This window comes from Sciurus carolinensis, chromosome 7 (genome assembly GCF_902686445.1).
Source record: "Sciurus carolinensis chromosome 7, mSciCar1.2, whole genome shotgun sequence".
NCBI lineage: Eukaryota > Metazoa > Chordata > Mammalia > Rodentia > Sciuridae > Sciurus > Sciurus carolinensis.
Genome location: NC_062219.1, coordinates 46,843,107 through 46,863,731, shown reverse-complemented (window position 1 = coordinate 46,863,731; position 20,625 = coordinate 46,843,107). Strand labels below are relative to the sequence as shown.

General features: G+C 36.7%; 1 pseudogene; it reads right to left on the bottom strand.

The window, feature by feature from the left end:
- Nucleotides 1-4,285: 4,285 nt before the first annotated feature.
- LOC124989206 (histone deacetylase complex subunit SAP18-like) lies at nt 4,286-9,369 on the bottom strand (annotated as a pseudogene).
- Between the last annotated feature and the right edge of the window lie 11,256 nt (nt 9,370-20,625).

Here is a 20,625-nt window from a genome sequence, read left to right as displayed (position 1 = left end):
CTGCTCTCCAGTCTGACTACCTAGAGAAAATAGTTATTGTTGTTATTTTGATAATTACCATTATAATTTTCAATAGAGTAGAAGCTCTTGGACCAGTTATTGTTCAGTTTATTGGAAAAGCCAGTGAGCATGGAGAATTATCATAGATGAGATGTACAGGCCATTGATGTGTGACTGAGGTCATTTCTTAAGTGAGAGACAAAGCTGCCAATTTGAATACCAAGTGACCTGTTATGCATCAATCATAATTGGGACACCTAATCTATGATTTGCAGTTTTCATTTCTATAAAGTAGAATGAAGAGTTAAAACCATAGATACAAAGCAACTATTTGAAGAATTGTTCTGTATTGTTTTTTGTTTTCTTACCATCTGTTAATACTGTCTTCCTAAATCTAATCAAAACTTTTAGTGACTTGCCTTTAACAAGGCATTTTTTTCACATATTTATTGGTGCATTACAGTTGTACATATTTCTGATATTTGTTGTTACATATTTGTACATGAACATAACATGTATAAATACAATTTGGCCAATATCTCATCCCAGCACTTCCCCCTTCTTCCCCACCTCCCATCCCCTGGTCCCTTTCCTCTACTTATCTCTCTTTGATTTTCATGGGCTCCACCCTCACTTTACTTTGCCTTTTCCCCTTCTATCTTCTGCAATATCAGAGAAAACATATGCCCCTTGACCTCCTAAGTCTGACTTATTTTGCCTAACATAATGGTATCTAGTTCCATCCATCCATTTTCCTGTAAATGGCATAATTCAATAAAGCACTTTTAAAGCATTCAGCTTACTTTTGAGAAAAAAAAAACCTCTTATCTGACTCTTACATTTGTTTACTTAAAATTAATTAATTTTTATAAACAGAGAATGTACTTTGTAACATAGATAATAATTATGTTAGGCTACTAAGGTTGCCGTAATGAAATATCACAGACTAGGTGACTTAAACAACAGAAATTCTCAGAGTCCTGCCATTACAAAAAGGCTTAGCAGAAGGTGTTCACCCTTTTTTGTCCTTCTGCCATATGAGGGCACATCATTCCTCCCCTCTGGAGAACCCACTGCTCAAGGTGCCATCTTGTAAGCAGAGAGGGGATACTCACCAGACAACAAACTTGCCAGTGCCTTGATGTTGGCTTTCCAGACTCCAGAACTGTGGAAAATAAATTACTCTTCTCAATAAATTACCAGGATGTATTATTTTGGTCATAGCAACACAAATGGACTAAGATAACTCCTCTGGGAACAGGACCCTTAAATCCAGAGTTCAGAATTGTGGGTACAGGAACTATAAACTCCACAACTGCATCCCTAGGACTGATGCTAAGAAAACTCACTCCTATTTCCATCATCCATATATTCTACTTACTGTGGACAATGCCTCATAAAATATCCAACTATTGAGGATGTATACCTAGTTCATGGAAATGGTGCAGATCCTCACAAGGAATTCTCTCTAAGCTAGCAACTTCTGGTGCAATACAAGATAGGTCCAATGTTTCCCTATTTACTGTCCCTCCTCTGTTGAAGAGTGAGTCTCTAGGATCCTTTAGATATTATGAGGGATCTTGAAGGGTAATATTTACTGAGATCCTGTGAGTAGGAAAATCAAACTCACACACAAAATATGAGCTGATTCTAAACAAGAGGAATTTCTGCTTCTTCCAGTGGAAAGGGGTTCAAATACAAAACTGACACTAGTGTTCAATGGTATTACTCAAAGATTATTGTCCTATTTAGGACCCGGTATTATTCTCTGTTGTAGTTCTATGTCTTAATAGTTTAAATATTCAGGAATAGCAATCAGGAGATCAGTATTGGCAAGAAAATTCATGTTATTGGGTCCATGCATAATCCTACATTCTTGCCTCCATGGCAAATCCATTTATGACTGGTATAACTAGTGATCGAGACTGGTTAATGTCAACAGAGTCTTTTGTTTGCTAGATTATTTAGGACCTTTTCTGAGATAGATGCTCTCTGGAGGGCAATTAATATGTGATCTAAAGATCTTCATAGTTCATGCCTACTTCCACAGATCCATCCACATGCTTCTTCTCAAATACCTTGTCTCTACTTTTCCAATCTTCTCCTTTCAGGCTCTTCACCAATGTGGGTAAGTTACTCCTCACTGCCTATGAGTTTGTATATATTGCAACCTTCGATCACTTATTTTTCCAGAAGGAAGGATGACCCATATCTTCTCATTGGGAAGATTTTCCCTTATTGCTGTTTTTCATAACCACCTCTAAGTAGAGCTGAAGTTCAACTTTGGTTCATTTGGAGGCTTTAGCCACAAATTCATGAACTAAGTTCAGCCTTTTCTAATCATCTACCACATACCTTCCAACTGTATTTGTAAGCTAAAAGAGACAATGGTAAATCACATGATATTCAAGAGCGTCCTGGTTTGTGACTTACTTATTCAGTTTTACTCAAGACCAATTCCAAATGTACCAGTTCATTTTATAATGAATTCTGCTGAACATCTCTAACCTTATAATTTGATGAATTTGACATACTCCAGCTCATGACTAGTAGTATTGGTGACATAGAATTTTTTTTTTAGTTCAGTTTTTTATTAAAGAAAAACAAAAGTTTAGATTTTTTAAACCTGGACTAACAGTTTAATAGCTCTTCCTCCCGCCACTTATACTTGTCTCTCACATGTACAAGTGTACACACACATATACAACTGGTCTCTGAAACATTACCTGAGTCAATGAGTATGGCCATAACAATTACAGTTTTATATGCTAAGACTGAAAAGACATGGGCAATATCAGGTACTATAAATCACATGTCCCAAGAAAAAAATTTCAACTCTAAAAACCTATAAACAATTGAGGTAGTCAGGGCAGACACTAAAGCACTGAGTAAGATGCTGTCATGATGACTATTTCTGTTTTCTATCTGTGACAATTGCTCAGTTATTACTTAAGGCCATACTGTCTTACCAAAACCAAAGGAAAATAAGGAGTAAGTTTTTGATTCTCAGCATTATATTCAATATCAAATCTCTAGGTATTCTTTAACTTAACTGAACTTCTAGAGATTGAAATCTTTGAAGGAAATATTCCATGTTGGAACCAACCAGTGGATGGAATTGGGCAAAACAGCTAAACCACTTTATTTTAAACAAATGAGAGAATAACATGGAATTACAGGAGAGCTCTTGTAAGATAAGAGTTCACAGCATATGAAAACTTGGCTTCTGAAGGTCCTTCATTTGGTTCCCACCCTTTGGAGCTATGTAGCAAATCCTACTCCTTGCCCCACCTCCCAAACAGAAGGGTAATCATGATTATCCTCCAAAATTCAGGTCCATCTAGTTTGAATGAATAAAAAATCTTAGGATTTGGAGTAAATTTATAGCATCAAATGACCACTAGGTCTCGATTCCAGGCTCATCTGCCACTGTGAACTTATTGTAACAGGGACACAGATTCCACAAAATCATCAGATTTTAAATGACTGCTTCTGTATGCATAAGATAAAACTAATTTTATTCAGGCTATAATGCCTAGTCCCCAGCACATTAAGAGGATGTACAAGATTTCTTCTTCGTTCCTTCTTTCGTTTTTCAGATCTTCAAGGTAAATCTTCTATCCTCATCCTAAATTCTAACCCTTGTTTCTTCTGTACTGGGTCCTGCCTTCAAAATGCCCTATCCCCATTTTAAAGCATAAAAGTTCTCATCATGGCAATGCTCTCTTCTCTGACCTGTATGTTGTATTCAGAGCAAAGTAGGACAACATCCTCCAACACAACTTCTTCAACCTGCCTCAGCGCTATTCCAGAAAGCCTCTGCTACCTCATTCTCACCAACCTTTATTCTAACTGCATGCTTTAGTCTACACCATAGACTTATGCCAAACTTTATACACTCCCATGGTTTTCTTACTCTGTACCTTGGGGGCTTAAAATACCCTCTTGTACTACTTTGTATAAACTCCAAATATGAGATGAAACCCTGTTCCCATGCCTCTATTGACTTTCACACTCAGACTGACTGTACACATATTTAACAATACAATTGTACAGAGAATGCTAACAGCACTTTTCTTCATATTTTACAAGGAGGCTAGAAATACATAGACTTTCTATTAATATTCATACCCATAGCATATCCATATCTAACTCCTAAATAGATGCATTACAATTTGTTTAGAATGTAAAGGTTTAATAGCAAAAATCAGGAGAGGAAAAAGAGTATTTAAGTCTATTTTCCATAATTGGCTGAAAAATAAATTTGAGGTATATTAAGTGGAACTTAATAGGATCTCATACATCCAGAAAAAGGTGGTGCCCAGTCTGGAAAGGTAATCACTATATTCAAATAATTGCCTATTTGAAACTCCTGTAACTTGCAAGGTCATGGAATCATCAATTTCCTTTCTGCCAGACATGGTGCTGCTAACTTCACAGCCAGGTCTTCTAAGATCCATAAAAATAATTGAAAAATTGAAGTGCATTCCCTTCCTTCTAGCTTCTGGGAAGACTTCTTTTACTAAACCAATCAATTATTTCAAAGTTGTATACATGCAAGTGTAAATTTGCAGCTTGCTGAAGGGCACATTTCTGCAGGAGAACTCATTTATTCAGTGGTGGCGGCCCTTATTGGTGGTAAAGACATGCTGCACAGTGGACATGTCTTCTCATGGTCAGTTGGCATCTCTGGCTCGGCTCACTCCTAATTTCGTCCTGGATAACAAGCAATTCATCTACCATCTTCCTCCTTCTGCCTGTGAGACACTTGCCCTGGCCTCTGACTCACCAAAGTGAGCATAAGCACTAAATCCCACACAGACATTTAATATCCCACTGTCAAATTCTGCTTCTCTACCAGTTCTTAGCACACATCAGAAGTTATTTTCAAAGATGTATAATTCTCCACTGCCAATGGTATGGTCTTATCCCAGAATTCTATGGGTCTAGGTTGTAATTCTCCTATAGAGGTTTGCCACAAATTGCACATGGTGTCTGACTTGGTCCATTTTGTGCTTTATAACAGAATACCACAAGCTAGGTAATCCATAAACAATAAGGATTTATTCTCACAATTTGGCAGCTGGGAAGTACAAGATCAAGATGTCAACAGATTAAGGCTTCTCTGCTTCTAAGATGGCACCTTGAATGCTGCATCTTCCAGAGGGAAGGAAAACTCTGTCCCCCCCCCCCTTGGCAAAGGAGCAGGAGAGAGGGAGAACTCACCCACACAAGACATTTTTAGAGCATCATCAATCCATTCATGAAAGCAGAGCTATTATGACCTGTTTTAGTCAACTTTTCACGGCTGTGACTAAATGATCTGATCAGAACAATTGTAGGGGCTCACAGTTTCCAAGGTCTCAATCCACAGACAGCAGATTCCATTCCTTAGGACTCAAAGTGAGGCTGAACATCATGGAGGAAGAGTATGTAGAGGGAAGCAGCTCACATGATGATCAGAAAGCAGAAAGAGACTCCACTCTCCAGATACAAAATATATACCCCATAGCCCTCCCTCAATGAACTACTTCCTCCAGTCACACCTCACCTACTCCAGTTACCACTCAGTTAATCCCATCAGGGATTAATTCACTGATTAGGTTAAGCCTATAACCCAATCATTTCTCCTCCAAACCTTCTTGTACTGTCTCACATGTGAGCTTTTGGAGGATACCTCACACCCAAACCTTAACATGACCTAAACACCTCCCACTAGACTCCACCTGCCAACAATCTTGCACTGGGGACTAAGATTCCAACATAAGAAATTTGGAGGACACATTCAAACCATACCTGCATCTTTTCTTACTACGTATACAACTAATAATCTAGAGTCTGCCAAATCCTGTGACCCAAGAAGCAGGGCTTCTTGCAGTATAGTCTAGACCTCCTGAAAATGCTTTTCTGCTCTGGACCCCATTCAAATTGATCAACTTTTTGTGTTACCAATATGTGATTCAGAGAGTATTCTCAAGTACATAGCATGCCATCTCAAGAAACTAAAAGGCATTCAAGACATTACCTTTCCTTTTTAAAGGTGGGAGATACAAAACAATAATTTTCCCATTACCTTGAAAGGGCTGCCCCAACCTGCCCCAATCTGGACTCCTATAAAGTTCAATAATATGGTATGCCCCTAAACCTTCATGGTGTTTATTGCCACTCACCCTCTTTGGTAAATGTTTCTTATTAAGGCTGTCAATATATTTGCCAATGATAGATGACAGGGCCTAAATTGACCAGATATCACTGATGTTGTGGACCAGTATGATGTTCTGTGGAATTTGTAGATGGCCAAAGGTTAACAGAGAATAGAGAGTGAATTAACACTATCTATGGAGCTAGACCATAAATTTATACTGTTGTCCTTCCTTATCCTAGGGATGAAAAAGTTCACATTCACCACATCAATGACCACATTCCATGTTCCTGTGGATGATTATCTGCTTTAGCAAAGGCATCACAGTTGTAATTAGGGCCACTAACTGGTGAAATTTCAGGTAATTGACAGTTATCTTTCATGATATAACTGATCTTTGTAGAAACCAGGCTAATGAATTAATGAGGATATAATGGGTACCACAACTCTTTGACCTTTTAAAGGGGCAATAATCTCTGCTGTTTATCTTGCTTTTAATTTACTATCTAATCCAGAAGTTTCTAATTAGACTGTTTTGCTATGATAGAGTTACTACTCAAAGGTCAAGGAGAAATTTCACAATTGTATATGCACCCCAATTGTGTATCATGGAAATATGATCATTATTTGACCTCCTCTCTAACAGGGATCCATGATGATCCTTTGAGACCTTTAGGATCAATATCACCTTGGAACCTCTTTCCAAAAGGTATACATGTCCCTTTCTTCAGTATACAGAACATGAATAAATGGCTATAGATTCCTTTGAGGAAAGACTGAGAAATCACTTGCTACAATACTATAGTCCTTCTCCTGAAAGCCTGACCTTTCCTTCAATCTAATGAATCCCAGCCTGAAATCTGACTCAAGGACATAAGATGGGCAAGGAATCAAGATTGTTTTATTGGAGCAGTTTCTCTACCTCCCAATAATTCATTTTTGATTTATTGTTGTTGCATATTGAGTAACACTTTTGGTGACTGCCCAAATATCTTGCTCTAAGGAACATCTTGTTTTTATTAACCATCTCTATAGCTTTCTGCAAGTCAACTCCCTCTACTTGCCAATCTGAACTTGTTCATTACAATAACTGGACCCATCTTGTTTCTGATGGTTAAGTGCTACCATGTGGCCTCTATTGTTTTGGTATTCTACATCTCATTGCCATCAGTGAGCATTGTACTAATACAGCATCTTCCACCATCCATTTTGCTTTACAAAGGAAAGCCATATTTGAGCTCTCTTTGATGCTAGCAACCCTCTTATCATTGAATGCCTTGCAGCTTTGGTGGCATTCTGCATCCAAGATTCAGCAATAAAGGAGTGCACAGAACACAGTTCTCACTCCAAAAATTTGGACAACTCTGAAGGGCTTATTTTGTGGTGCTCCGAAGGAGTCCATGCATGCAGTCTGCACAGTTTCATCCTGAATGTCAAAACAAAAGTGGATTTACTCTGGAGAATTAATTCCCACTTAAAACCCTAAATTTTCGCAAGTAGAGCGTTCGAATTCTTTGAAGAACAGCCTTCTGTTTTTAGCTGGTTCAGGAAAGAGGTAGATACTATTGCTACTAGTCAATATCTATGTATAACATAGTTCTAAATATTTTAAACTATCCTATGTGGAAGTTTTGCTCATTTATTTTCACCATTTTATCACACTCTTGAAAGCTCAAAGTTTTATTGTTTTAAATAATGTTTGCCAGCTTTGTTAGCGAAAACATTGTTCTCATTGAAATTTGCATCAAAAGTTTTTCATGTATTTCATGTATTTATGAGCTCATAGTTCTTAAGCCTAAAGGAAGACTAGGGCAAGAAACCAGGCTCTGAAAATCACAGCACTTCTTTTTTCTATTCACCTTTACATTCCAGAAAGGTCATTGCTAAAAGGATAAAAAATTTAAAATTTTATTGCTATGCCATTTTAAAAATATTCACTCTTAGCCTATTTATAGTCATTAAAGGGTTGCTTTTTTCATGAGTTTAAGTTTTAATAATTTGCTTATTTGAAATTTTCAACATTAAATATATATTTAGGCAACACTATGAGCTACACCAAAATAACACATTGACCCTAATCCATGCAATTAGATAATGTTAAGAAATTACTATGTGATGACACTGTAAATATACATAATGTTTCTGAATCTGAAAATATTTGACCTAACAAAAGACTGACATATTCTTGTATTCCATCATGACATTGCAGGACTTTCTCTGGCAAGCCTCAGTAATGATTTCCTCACTTTCAGTCAGCAGTCAGCCTATGCTGCCCACAGACAAGTCCTGCACTTTTCCCATTGGCTAGGGAAAGAGTGATGGATAGTAGCAGCTGCCACCCTTAGTCAGTCCCAGGCTCCACCTTCAGCTTAAAAAGATCTTTGACAGCAATGCATCAGACACCACTCAGCTGTTCAGTAGAGCCCACATTCAGTGCTGGCATCTTGTGCACTTACACATGAACTGAATGTAGCAATGTCTCGTTCATATAAGAACAAGTCCAGTCCCATCCCCACCTACACACAACTATGTCTAGAGCTCAAACTTGGCCCTAGAACTGGGATATCATAGATCTGTACACAAATCAGTGATTAATAGGCCTACCTTAGTTCCTGAATGAAACTTTTACAGGGTAGAAAAAGGCAAAATGGAAAGGGTTTGACCTGGCATCCCAGAGCCAGGAAAACACCATGACTAGTGTTGTACAAACTGGTACTTACAACACTTGCCAGGCATGCCTTAGGATCACTGCATTCATTAAATCTGTGAAATGTAGTACAGGTAGTAAGAAGGAAGTGAATAGGTAGAAGCCACCATCCCATTGATGCTAGACTCATTCAGAGATTCTGGAGTGAGGAGATCAGTGAATTTTAAATAATTGTCTTTCTGAAAGTGCAGTCTTTGGGGAGCATACTTAACCTCAAGTTTTGAGGTTATAACTTCGTGTACACTAGTATTCTATATACAGAACTAAGTAGCTATTATCTTATAAGAACTCCAATACTCCTGGATTTGGAACCCATATTGATTCTGGGGCTTCTCTACTGAGCAGCTGACTGGCCTCTGAGTATCAATAATCTCTGGAGACAGAGCAATGGAGCTGGGCTGACAGCAGCATCTGCTGCTCGTCCATCATCTCTTCTGGCCAATAGAAACAGGCCATGACCAATGTGGCCTGGGAAGGCCCTCACACTCTCTTCAGTGGCTGTGCCAGATGAAGAAGCCATTACTACTCAGGACTGGAAAATAAACCAAGGATGTCTGGGGGGAATAAAAGAATGAGAGAACAGGATACAAGTCAGCCAGTTGGTCACCGAGGCACATTACATCCTCTGGGCACTCTTTCCAGATGCCTTGCATTTTTCAATGTGCAGCCACTTTCCACATCCCTCCACTGGGGGAGTTCAAGGTTTCAACATCCTTGCACAACAGTCTTTGGGAGAGTAATAGGGATGTCCGGAGAAATAGAAAGCTCTGTAGCAGTCAAGGAAGAGATTCACAGTTTCCTCATTATCTTGAAATTAATTTAGGATGCGGAGGGAGGAGCCACAAAAGGTCATTTAGAGAAAGTGAGAAATGGTAAGATAAACAATCATTCAATGCTTCTTCAACCACTCTCACCACTACCCCAATTCTCTGTGTACAGGATGTATAGGTATCTTTCACGGTGCCTCTCATCTCTGTTTTCATGTCTTCTCTCTAAAAACTCTTATGGTTTTTAAGTGAAAATAATACTAGTAAGATCTTCTGTACCATGCATAGCATTTTCTTTTTTTAAATTTTTAAAAATTTTTTACAGACTACATTCTGATTCATTATACACAAACGGGGTAGATCATTTCATTTCTGTGGTTGCACACGATGTAGATTCATACCATTCATGTAATCATACATGTACCTAGGTAAATGTTTTCCACATAAAACAACTTCATCTGAAACACTGGGAAATAAGAATAATGTGTTGTCAATCCCATTTTTCAGATAAAAACATGGAAATTCAAAAGAGCTATGGTCTGTTCCTGGCAGTAGAGTAAAGACCCTAAGGTGGAATTTGACCCCAGATGTTATGTTTCCAAGTCCAAGACTCTTTCCATACCTGTGGCTCACATTACATCAGCACTGTCCACGTGCAAGTAACACCAGTCAGCTGTGATCCAAAAGGTGGGACAAGGTGAAACATATGGGACCTGGGAAATGTGGGGGTATTTTGTCATGCATCACTTCCATGAAGGAAGTCAAATCCATGCCCTCAGTATGTATAGGTGTGTATAAAGAATCTTAATCTTTCTACATAGCACATCAAAGACCTGAAGTCTCTGTGTAATCTCAGTTCCTTTGTGAAGAACATTCCCTCTCATTTCAGATCTAGTGTCCTTTTCTCAAATCTTTCAGAAGTGAAAGGGGACAAGTAAGTCAGTTGATTGATGCTCTGAGAAGATAATCTAAATAGAATTTGTGCTTGTGTGTGTGTGTGTGTGTGAGGGAGGGGGAGAGTTTAAGAAAATAATCTAACTCACTTAACTAGACTATAGAAAACAATTATTAACATTTAAGAGTAGAATTCATACAGAAAAATATCTTTACATAAGGCAGAGTATGCACAGAACATAAAGTTATCTGTCCTCAAATGATTGAAAACTCCAGGTAAATGTCATGTTTTTAGTTTTCCTCCCTCAGGATTCATCCTTATGAATATCCTTTTCCTCTTTTCAGGAAAAAATGAAATATGTGATTCTAAAACTTTTTTCCCACCCCCTCAAAAATGTAAGAAAAATGCACTCCATTGTTAGCTTAAATTAAATACAGTAAAACAGCATGACCAACCAGTATCTCATTATTTTGAGGACAGTCTTTTTGGTCTTTTGACTCTCCACACCAATTAAGAGATTTGGATTAGACATGAAACATGGACAAACTTTTGCAGGCTTTCAAAGTACCTCTCAGCAAACAAACCCTAGAGTATGTGACTAACCACAAAATAACCCACAAATCACACCAGTTAAGAAGGGAGAATAGCAATTTTCGATCATTTTAAGATAAGGGTCAGAAAGATTAGGGATGTGGGACCATTAAGGATATATGAAAAGTAAATTTCACTAAGTACTAATAATTCTGTCTAGCAGCTGAACAATGAACTTTGGTTCTTTCAATAACTTGATCTTATAACAGACTTTTCTCCCAACCTCAAATCCATTTCCTTCTCAAGTTTCAGAAACTGAAATAAAGGAGAGAAAAGAGTAAGGAAAAAAATAAGGATAAACATAAAATCATAGCCCTGAAGTTGGGTCATTTACTGTGAGCACAAAATATATTGAAAAAAAATGTATCGAACCAATTGCATCATTTATTTTCCTTAAAAGAACAAATAAGAGATTATTATTCTAATATATTCTTTTAAGTATAATCAGATATTGTCATCATGGTGTTTGTTTGTTGTTTGTGTCTGGTGCTGGGGATCAAACCCAAGGCCTTGTGTATGTAAACTCAACCTCTGAGGTACACCCTCAGGTCCACGTTAGATTTTTGAATAGCCTAAGGGAGAGTTCTAGAATAATGTCTGATCAATATCATCCAAATTGTTCTTCTTAAAAAAGAGAAAAAATTCTAACATTCAATACATTTAATACAAGTCACATTGGGACCATAAAATTAAGAAAGTAATTCACAATGCCAACTCCTATAGTATATAGAGAATGGTTCTCAAAATGTACCATGCCTGAGAATCACCTAGAGGGCTTGTGAGAATGGATTACTGGGCCCCATCTTATGATTCTACAGGTCTGGGGTGGGGCCTAAGAATTTACATTCCCAAAAAATGATGTCGGTTCTGGTGATCAGGACTACTTTTTAAGAATCACTACTGTAGAGTATTTTAGATAATAGCAAATAATAAAGAGCTTTTAGCTTGGACCAAAGGAATTTATTAATAAACCAAAAAAGGTTAGAATAGAGAGTACATTTCCTCTATAAATATTTAAGTGCCATTATAGGCCAGTAACTGTTTTAGATACTAGAGATACAATGGTGAGCAAAACAGGCAGGGTGTCTGTCCTTGAGCATAAGTTCTAGTGAGGGAGACACACAGTGAGCAAGTAGTCATGTGTGCTGTAAGGAAAAATAAAGCAGAATAAGGGAATAGAAAATGTTAAGGAAGGATGCTGTTTAATCTTGAGCTTCCTTACCAGCCTTTTTGAGGAACCAGTTGGACAGAGGTCCGAAGCAATGAGGGAATAAGTTGTGATGAGGAGGAGAGCAGAAGCATTCCAGGCAGAGGAATAACAAAGTTCAAGGTGTCTTGCTGTTTCTGTGTTCTGTCTTACATCAGTCTTCAAGATCAGCTTTCTTCACTGAAGTTGTTTTTGACAGGAAACACTTAGGTTCTTCATTGAAAGAATACAAGACATAACCTGCACACACTAAACAGCACAAATTCAAATTTTAGAACTGAAAAAGGAAGCACATCAATAAATAGCAAGCGATGGAGTTGACAAAGGAATCAAAAGTCAGTATGGAATATTGGTGTAATGTTATTAAAGGAATAATATTACGTGAACATTATTTAGGTAAATATAAGAACTATCAGTATAATATGTACAGAAGACAATGGGAAAGTTCTGGATTTAATAGAAAAGATTTCAAAATGCAATGCTAGAAGACCTGAACATTTAAGATAGATGAAAAATAAAATTAATGAAGTATATGATTACTGTCTAGGGTGGCAAATTTAAAGTAGAATTACTTATTTAATGAGTAATAAAGGGAGACAGGGAGAGAAAGGAAATTTACTGGGAAATGAGATTAATCAAATTATGTACATGTATAAATATAGCATGACTCCCAATGTTATGTATAATTATAATGCATCAATAAAAAAATCAACTGAGAAAATAAATATTTATGATACTTATTCAATTTAAAAAAAGAAAATACAGGAAGCAAGATTTGATAGTAAGGGGAAAAAATGACTGCTTCCTCTATTACAGCTTTCTTTACTTAAAAGCATAATTTGTAGTGAAAAATTTATATGGGCTCAGGATTAAAAATCAAATGCTCCTGATCTGCATTCTTACTCCTCATAAGAAGTTACTATGAACATTTTCCTGTGTTTATACAGCTCTTATAATGTGTGTATATCTCTCATTTTCACCTTTTATGCTTTGACCTTTTTGCTATAATGAAAACTGTGAGAATATCATATTAAAATCTGCCATAAAATTTTAAAAAATGAAATTACCTTAGATATGATTTGAAAAAGCAAGTTTACTTTACTCAATTAGATTATGCCAAGAATAAAAGCCCTGTGGGGAAATTGGCAATGACTTCATGTATTGTTAAACTACTGGAAAGGAAACCAAGAATATCACAATTGGCATTTTATTGGTTTTTACTTATGTGAATAATTAAAAGATAACTTTCAATTTTAGACATTAGTTTAAAAAGTCTTAGAGAAAAAGCCTAAGATGATGACACTAATGGTGCTCGCAAAGAAAAAGGTATACGAACTGAATTTTAGATGAAAATCTGAAAGCATTCTTTCTGCCAAGTACAATGCATACTTGGAATTTGTTACTAGGAGACATGACCTCAACTCTGCAGGTCATAATGTCTTGGGGGAACCATTTAACAATTATATAAAATATTTTCTGGATCTGCTTAAAGCTAAAATATCTTGATGAAACATATCAAAGGTGACTTTAAAGCCACTCTCAAAATTCATGACAGGAATTCTGACTAAAATTGTTAAAGCAATTAAATTTAATTTGGTCAAGATATGAGATGCAAGAGGAGAGTTTGGCCAAACCACAGAAGATCCTCAAAGAGTGATTCAGAGATATTGGCAGGAAATAAAATTAATTTTGAACTTATGCTAGCCACATTCATTAGTATGAATTGTTGCTTACTATGAATAATATTAGCAAAACTTACCAAAATAAAGATCTAACTTTAGTAGTTTCACCTTTTAAAATATTTACATTTTTAATTTAAAAACAATTTTAAATTAAGAAATACAAAATATGCTACAATAGTAACATCCAATAGATTATAAGAATATTAAAACATGGGAGAGGTTCATGTGACTGTGAAGTTGAGGGTCATACACAAATAATTCTGAAACAACTCACATATTATTTTCTGCCTATAATATATCAAATATAGTGCTTTTTAAATTTTTAGAGTATATTTACACTAAAATCTTTATGAGATAAAGAACTTAAATGCTGTATAAAATCTAGATATTGCTTTTTTTGGGAGGTGTACTGGGATTGAACCCAGAGGCATTAACCACTGAGCCATACCCCCAGCCATTTTTTGTGTGTTTTATTTAGAGACAGAGCCTCACTGAATTGCTTAGGGCCATGCTAAGTTGCTGAGGCTGGCTTAACCTCCTAAACTGCTGGGATTATAGGTGTGCAACACCGTACCTGGCTAATATTATTTTTAAAGACGATGAATATAAGTGCTAGCAATTTTATATAGTGAAATTAAAATATTTGGTAATATTTTCTGTAATGATGATAATTTCTGAATATACTATCCCATAACAATGCATTAACCTGTGTTTTAGACAGCTTTTTCACTGCTGTGACTAAATGATCTGACCAGCACTATTATAGAGAAGGAAAGGTTTATTTGAAGGCTCACAGTTTCAGAGGTCTTAGTCCATAGAAGGCTGGCTCCATTCCTTGGGGCTTGAGGTAAGGCGGAGCCTCATGACAAAAGAGTACAGCAGAGGGAAGCAGCTTGCATCATCAGGAAGCAGAGAAAGAGAAAGACTCCACTCTCCAAATATATACAAAATATATACCCCCAACACCATGCCCCAATTCCAATCTCCTCCAATCACTTCAATTAATCTCAACAGGGATTAATTCACTGATTGGGTTAAGACTCTTACAACCCAATCATTTCTCCTCTGAACCTTCCTGCATTGTCTCACATGAGCTTTTGGGGGACACCTCACATCCAAACCATTACAATCTGATTCCTAGAATTCATGGTTTGTTTCCCAAATCTAATTCTTCCTTTAAGAACCTATTAACAATTCCACTTCCTATTGCCTCGGCAGAGCAAATTTCTCCAAACTGAAATTAATAAAAACTATCAAAGAACTACAACGGTTCAAGAATAATAGTTTAGTTAGACATTATTGTTAGTAGAAAATGTTATGCAGAAATCTTCATAAAAATATAACTAGCAATTTTGCTGAAATGCAGGCAAGAAAAATACATGTTTTATCATGTTTTACTATATTGTTCCTCATTCAAACATTACCAGCTCATCAACAAAATCCCTAGACATCTGCAATGATAATTAAATTCACTTTTTTTTTTGCCAGATCTATCACATAAATACAGCTTCACATACATTTATTTGTTGTTAAAAAGTTTAATTTCAAAGTAGGAAGATAGAACCTATTCTAGTTAGCAGTTTGTTGTCGTGATTTTTACCTGATGTGGGTTTCCACTTACCCTCTCATCTTGGCCTTCACAGATACTCAAAACAGACATGATTTTACACAAGGGGATGACATGAGGCCAAGGTCTCAGATACTTCCCTCTTTGGAGCTGCTTTGGGCTGACGGATTGCATAACCAGCCTCCCCAGGTCTTCTTTTCCCTTTTATCCTCCACATGCTGCTTCTCGGATCACTTCATTTAGTGTCCCCTTATGCCTCCTGACCTACATTCCCACCAACATGCCCATTTAATCCGGGCTCTAGGGTTTTTGAGTCCTGGCCATCCTTTGCTACTTGAGATGGGAAAGAGGGCAAATAGGACGGTAATATGGAGTAATGACTTCTAGGTCATGGGACCCCACAAGTTTCTAGAAGAAAGGAAAACAGTAATTGGAGGGACAGAGAGAAAAGAGAAAATGTCATGATTTATAAAACAAGGTACCAAAAGAGTTAGAGAGAGTGGCTGGAATGGTAAGGCTTTAATTAGTCATGGAGGGATGATAGGCATTTCTTCCTCAGAAAAATATACACAGACAGGCTGATGGACAGAAGTAAATAATGAAAAGAAAATAAATGAATAATCTTGAGATGTTGAAGAGATATTGGTTCAGAAATGCATGAAGGGAAATCATCTACATAGAGTTAAAGTGCAAATATTGATACATTCCACAGATAAGTATTGAGAGCCTATTGTAGGCTCTGTATTGTGCTAGATCTCAGGGTAACTACAGCAAGCACAGAGACATGGCCTCTTCTCATGTATATGGGAAGCATGAAAATTGATGAAATATTCACACCACAGAATATATTATTTCAACTTGATTTCTGAGATGAAGACATGTTTCCATAAAAGGAGGATTCATGATGTTGAGAATGTGTGGAAAGGTTTGAAAAGTCATTTTCAAGTGCAACATAATTATGCAATTCTAGAACTTAGTAGACAAACCAAAGGAAAGCACAAGGAGAAAGGCTTAGCACCATATCCAAAAGCAGCTCACATTTGGCCTGAGGAGATTATGTGGCCGGGAAATGGCCTGTCCAGTAATTCTATTAATTATATGCTGTAGCTTACTTCTTTATTTTACAGAAAATAAAAAGGGAAAATCCAAAAACTGAAAACTACCCAACTGTTCTTCAACAGGTAGATAAGTAAGTAAATTGTGGTATATCATTACAAAGAAATACAACAAAGCAGTAAAAAGAACAAACTAGCAATTCACACAGCTTGGATGAATCACAAATGCTTATTGCTAAATGAAAGAAACTATGTCAAGAAAAGCTGTATACCGTATTATTCCTTTTATAGGCATTCTGAAAAAAGTAAAACTACAAGGAAAGATTGTCTGGGAATGAGAGGGGGCAGGAGTGACTACAAAGAAACTTGAATGGATAAAACTGCTCTATATCTTGATTGTGATGGGGAATATAATCTTTCCTGCTTTTGTCAAAGCTAATAACTGTACACTGCAAAGGTAAACTTTTCTGTATACAAATGACACCTTAATAAAAAAATTGTCTTAATGTACCCAAAGAAAAAGGGAGGTAGCCTTGCCTCACACGAGTTCTTACTAAATAGTAATCTATTTAAGCATATAAGCATTTCCTCCCTCGTCCTCCCTGCTATTACTTTTCCAGTTGCCTTCACATGCCCCTCCCACCGCCACTTGCACTTGTCTTACTCCATAGCCTGATCTTACGTGTGTGTCTCAGAGTTCGTGCCCCACGGTGATAGCAGGGACAATCCAAATCCAGGCGGTGTCAGAGAGCCATGTGGCACAGTTCTTGGTCATAAGGCAGTGCTTTTTTCCTCCTGCCTAGCCAGGGAAAGAGCTTTAATAAACATATAGCCACAGCAACACATCAACATCTTTTCAACCTCCTATGTGGGCATGAGAGGTCCAAAATAAGTCTTGATTTCAGAAAGTGAGGCCAACCTAGGATGTTTAGCCCAGGTCCCCAGGAGGAGCCAAGAGTCTGACTGCCAACTTCTAAGCCAGAGTTCAGCAAGCCCAGGGCACCAGCCCTACTCATTGCTTTAAGTTCCTTTTTTAAAAAAATCTTTTTTCTTGGAATTTTTATCTTTTTGGGGGTCCAGACACATTTACTATTTTCCCTTTCTACATTTTATTTATTACCTTTATAGTTTAAAAGCAGAAAGAGCAAATCTGATAGTAAACTCACTCTCATCACTAGAGGAAGATGAGAGTGAGTTTATTTATAAAATATACTTTAGGATAAAAAAAGTAACAAAATTTCTAACTAAGAACTCTAACATACTATGTATTATTGCTCATTTTCTTTCATCAAAAGCTTTATCCAAACATCTACTCTAGGCAGGTAAATTTAAGAGTACTTGATCCCCAAACAGGGTATTTAAATTAACAATTCTAGTAAATGTATTTTCTCTATTAAGTAAAAGTTATATACTACTGCACATTGAATTATGCAGTACTTACATCATGTGATTAAAAAAATGAAAAATTCTCATTTGGAAGGTTCAGATTTTCTAAATAAAAGATTGAGAAATTTCTGTTCCTAGGCTCACAAGAATTCAGAAAAGTTAAAACTTGTGTTTCCCAAGGAGCAAACACTAGATGTGAACAACATATGTTAATTTGGGCCCACAGAAAACAAATAATGGGCAATTCTGCTTCCAGTACTGGATACCAGAGATCTCAACTTTACTCACCAGAAGATTGGAAGATATAAGTCTTAAGAAAGACATTTACATTTTCTTGGAATTCTAAAGGATCTCTGGCTTTCACTGCCAAGCTGCACTTTGTGAGAATTTGGAAACACAGAGTTATTGTTTTTCAAGTAAAGTTTATAACATGCTATTCTTCAAGAAGAATCTTACAGTGGAAGTACCTATACTCATATTGGAAATGCTGATAAGCATTACATACTGCTTTCAAATCAAATGTGAATTTGTTCCAGTTCCAGAGACTGGTGCCATAAATGTTTTTAGAGATAATGTGGTGCTGTTTCTTCATTGACCAGATGAGTAAACTGTGAGCGGAAGGAGTGGCCCCATTTCACCATGGGTCAGAGCCTTGAGTCTTGATCTCTAGTCCATCATTCTTCCCATGCTACTCTTGGCCTTCTCCATCCTTGAGAAAGTAACTAAGATCATTTCATCAGGTTGAGACTGTCTTGCTTTCCCAGAGAAGGCAGGGCAATGTCCCATGAAATGAGACCAATGGGCTGAGTTCCCAAAATATGTGACCTTTAGAGCGATGGGCACCCAGGGATCAGTTCTGCCGCTTGGTGTGTTTCAAGGGTGGCAATCAGCAGCAGGCTTCCCCCCTTCCCCTCCCCCCTCACGTCCTGGGGGTTCTCTCCAGTTGTCCGGCTACTTGCCTACATAACTAGTTGACAACATGTGCTTTGACATGTCTTCTTTTTGTCACCTCCTATTGGGATTTTCTTTCTGCTGAGGTAACTCTCTGTAGCTTTCAGGTCTGTCGCTCAGGTTAAAGGATCTTTATTTCTCTTTAACTTGTTAATTTGGTTACTTCAATTTACTACTTCATTTTATTATTTTTAATTGACAAAAATTGCATACTTTTATGTACACAACATAATGTTTCAAAAATATATACATATATGTATTGGAATGGCTAAACCCAGCTATTTAACATAGGCATTGGTTCACCATACTTGTGAGTTTTGTTTGTGTGCATGTTGAGAACATTTAAAATCTATTCTCTTTGCAATTTTCAAGTATCCAGGTTATTGTTATTAGTTGTAGTCATCATGATGTACAATTAATCTATTGAACTTATTCCTCCTAACTGAAAATTTTTGCCTCTAACCCACATCTCCCCAATTTTCCCACCTTCCTAGCACTTCGTTTAAAATGCACAGATACAGCCTATTTTTCTATCAATAGTTGTTAAGTACTGGAGTTACTATGTAACATTATTGAAAGCCTGTTTCCAAAAGTAATAAAGGTCCCTGCCTTGCATTAGCTACTCCCCCAGAAGCAAAGCTATATATGGGAGTTAATGCAGATTAGAGCTTCAAATCTATTTTGTCATTGATTATAAATAGGGGAAAAGAAAGTTAAGGGGTAAAAACATATGGTCATTTTGAAGCATTTCGGAATCATTGTCTTAAAATATTTACAAATACCAACAGACATTACTAAGGTCATGGCCACATTCTGAGCATGTATGTTCAGAGAAATAATTAGCTATGCTTAGAAGAATAGTCAGTAGTTTGCTAATAAGGACAGAAGTGTCCTTAGTGAAATCTTACTTTGCGAACTGTATTTTTCAGTTTAATTTTTTTAATGTGGTCATGGTTAGCTAGTTTTCATTCCAATTATCTGGAAATCTGCCAAATTTCCATTTTGATTCACTCTGTGGCAATACTCTGCAGCAGGCATATAAAATAATGTACTACTTTTTAAATGTTTACATTTCAATTTGTTAAAATTTCATGGATTGTGTTAAAAATTAACCAATTCATGTCTCTAATAAAGAAAGATGAAAAAATAATACCTCCTAGTGAGGTCAGAATTTCTTAGTCAACAACTGGACTTTTACCTTAAAATATGATGTATCATATTTATACTATGAGGTTAGGAACAAAATTGAAAATGAAGTCTCTTTGCTGTCTGATTGTTTAAGTGAGCTAATGCATCAAATCTCATGCTACATGATATATTTAAGATATCATTAAACCTAATTTATGTATGTCATCATAACATTTATTTAAAAATCAGTTACAATGACCAAAGGAATTAAAGAGACAATGCCAGTGTAGCAGTAGGTGCTAAAAATTCTTTCATGCATGCCAAGAGAAGCTTCCTACCAGAGTTTCTAAGAAGCTGTTTCAAGACCTCTTTAAGCATGTGACAGGTCATCACACTCAGAGGGTTATCTTCACCTTCTGTCTGTTATTGCTGTGGTCTCCTTTTAATCCCTTTAGCATTCTGCTGAAATGAAGTTTATAAACAGAAGTTTGGGACTGGATCAACACCAATACCGTCAAATATCTAAGTCAACAGTTTAAATCCTTCA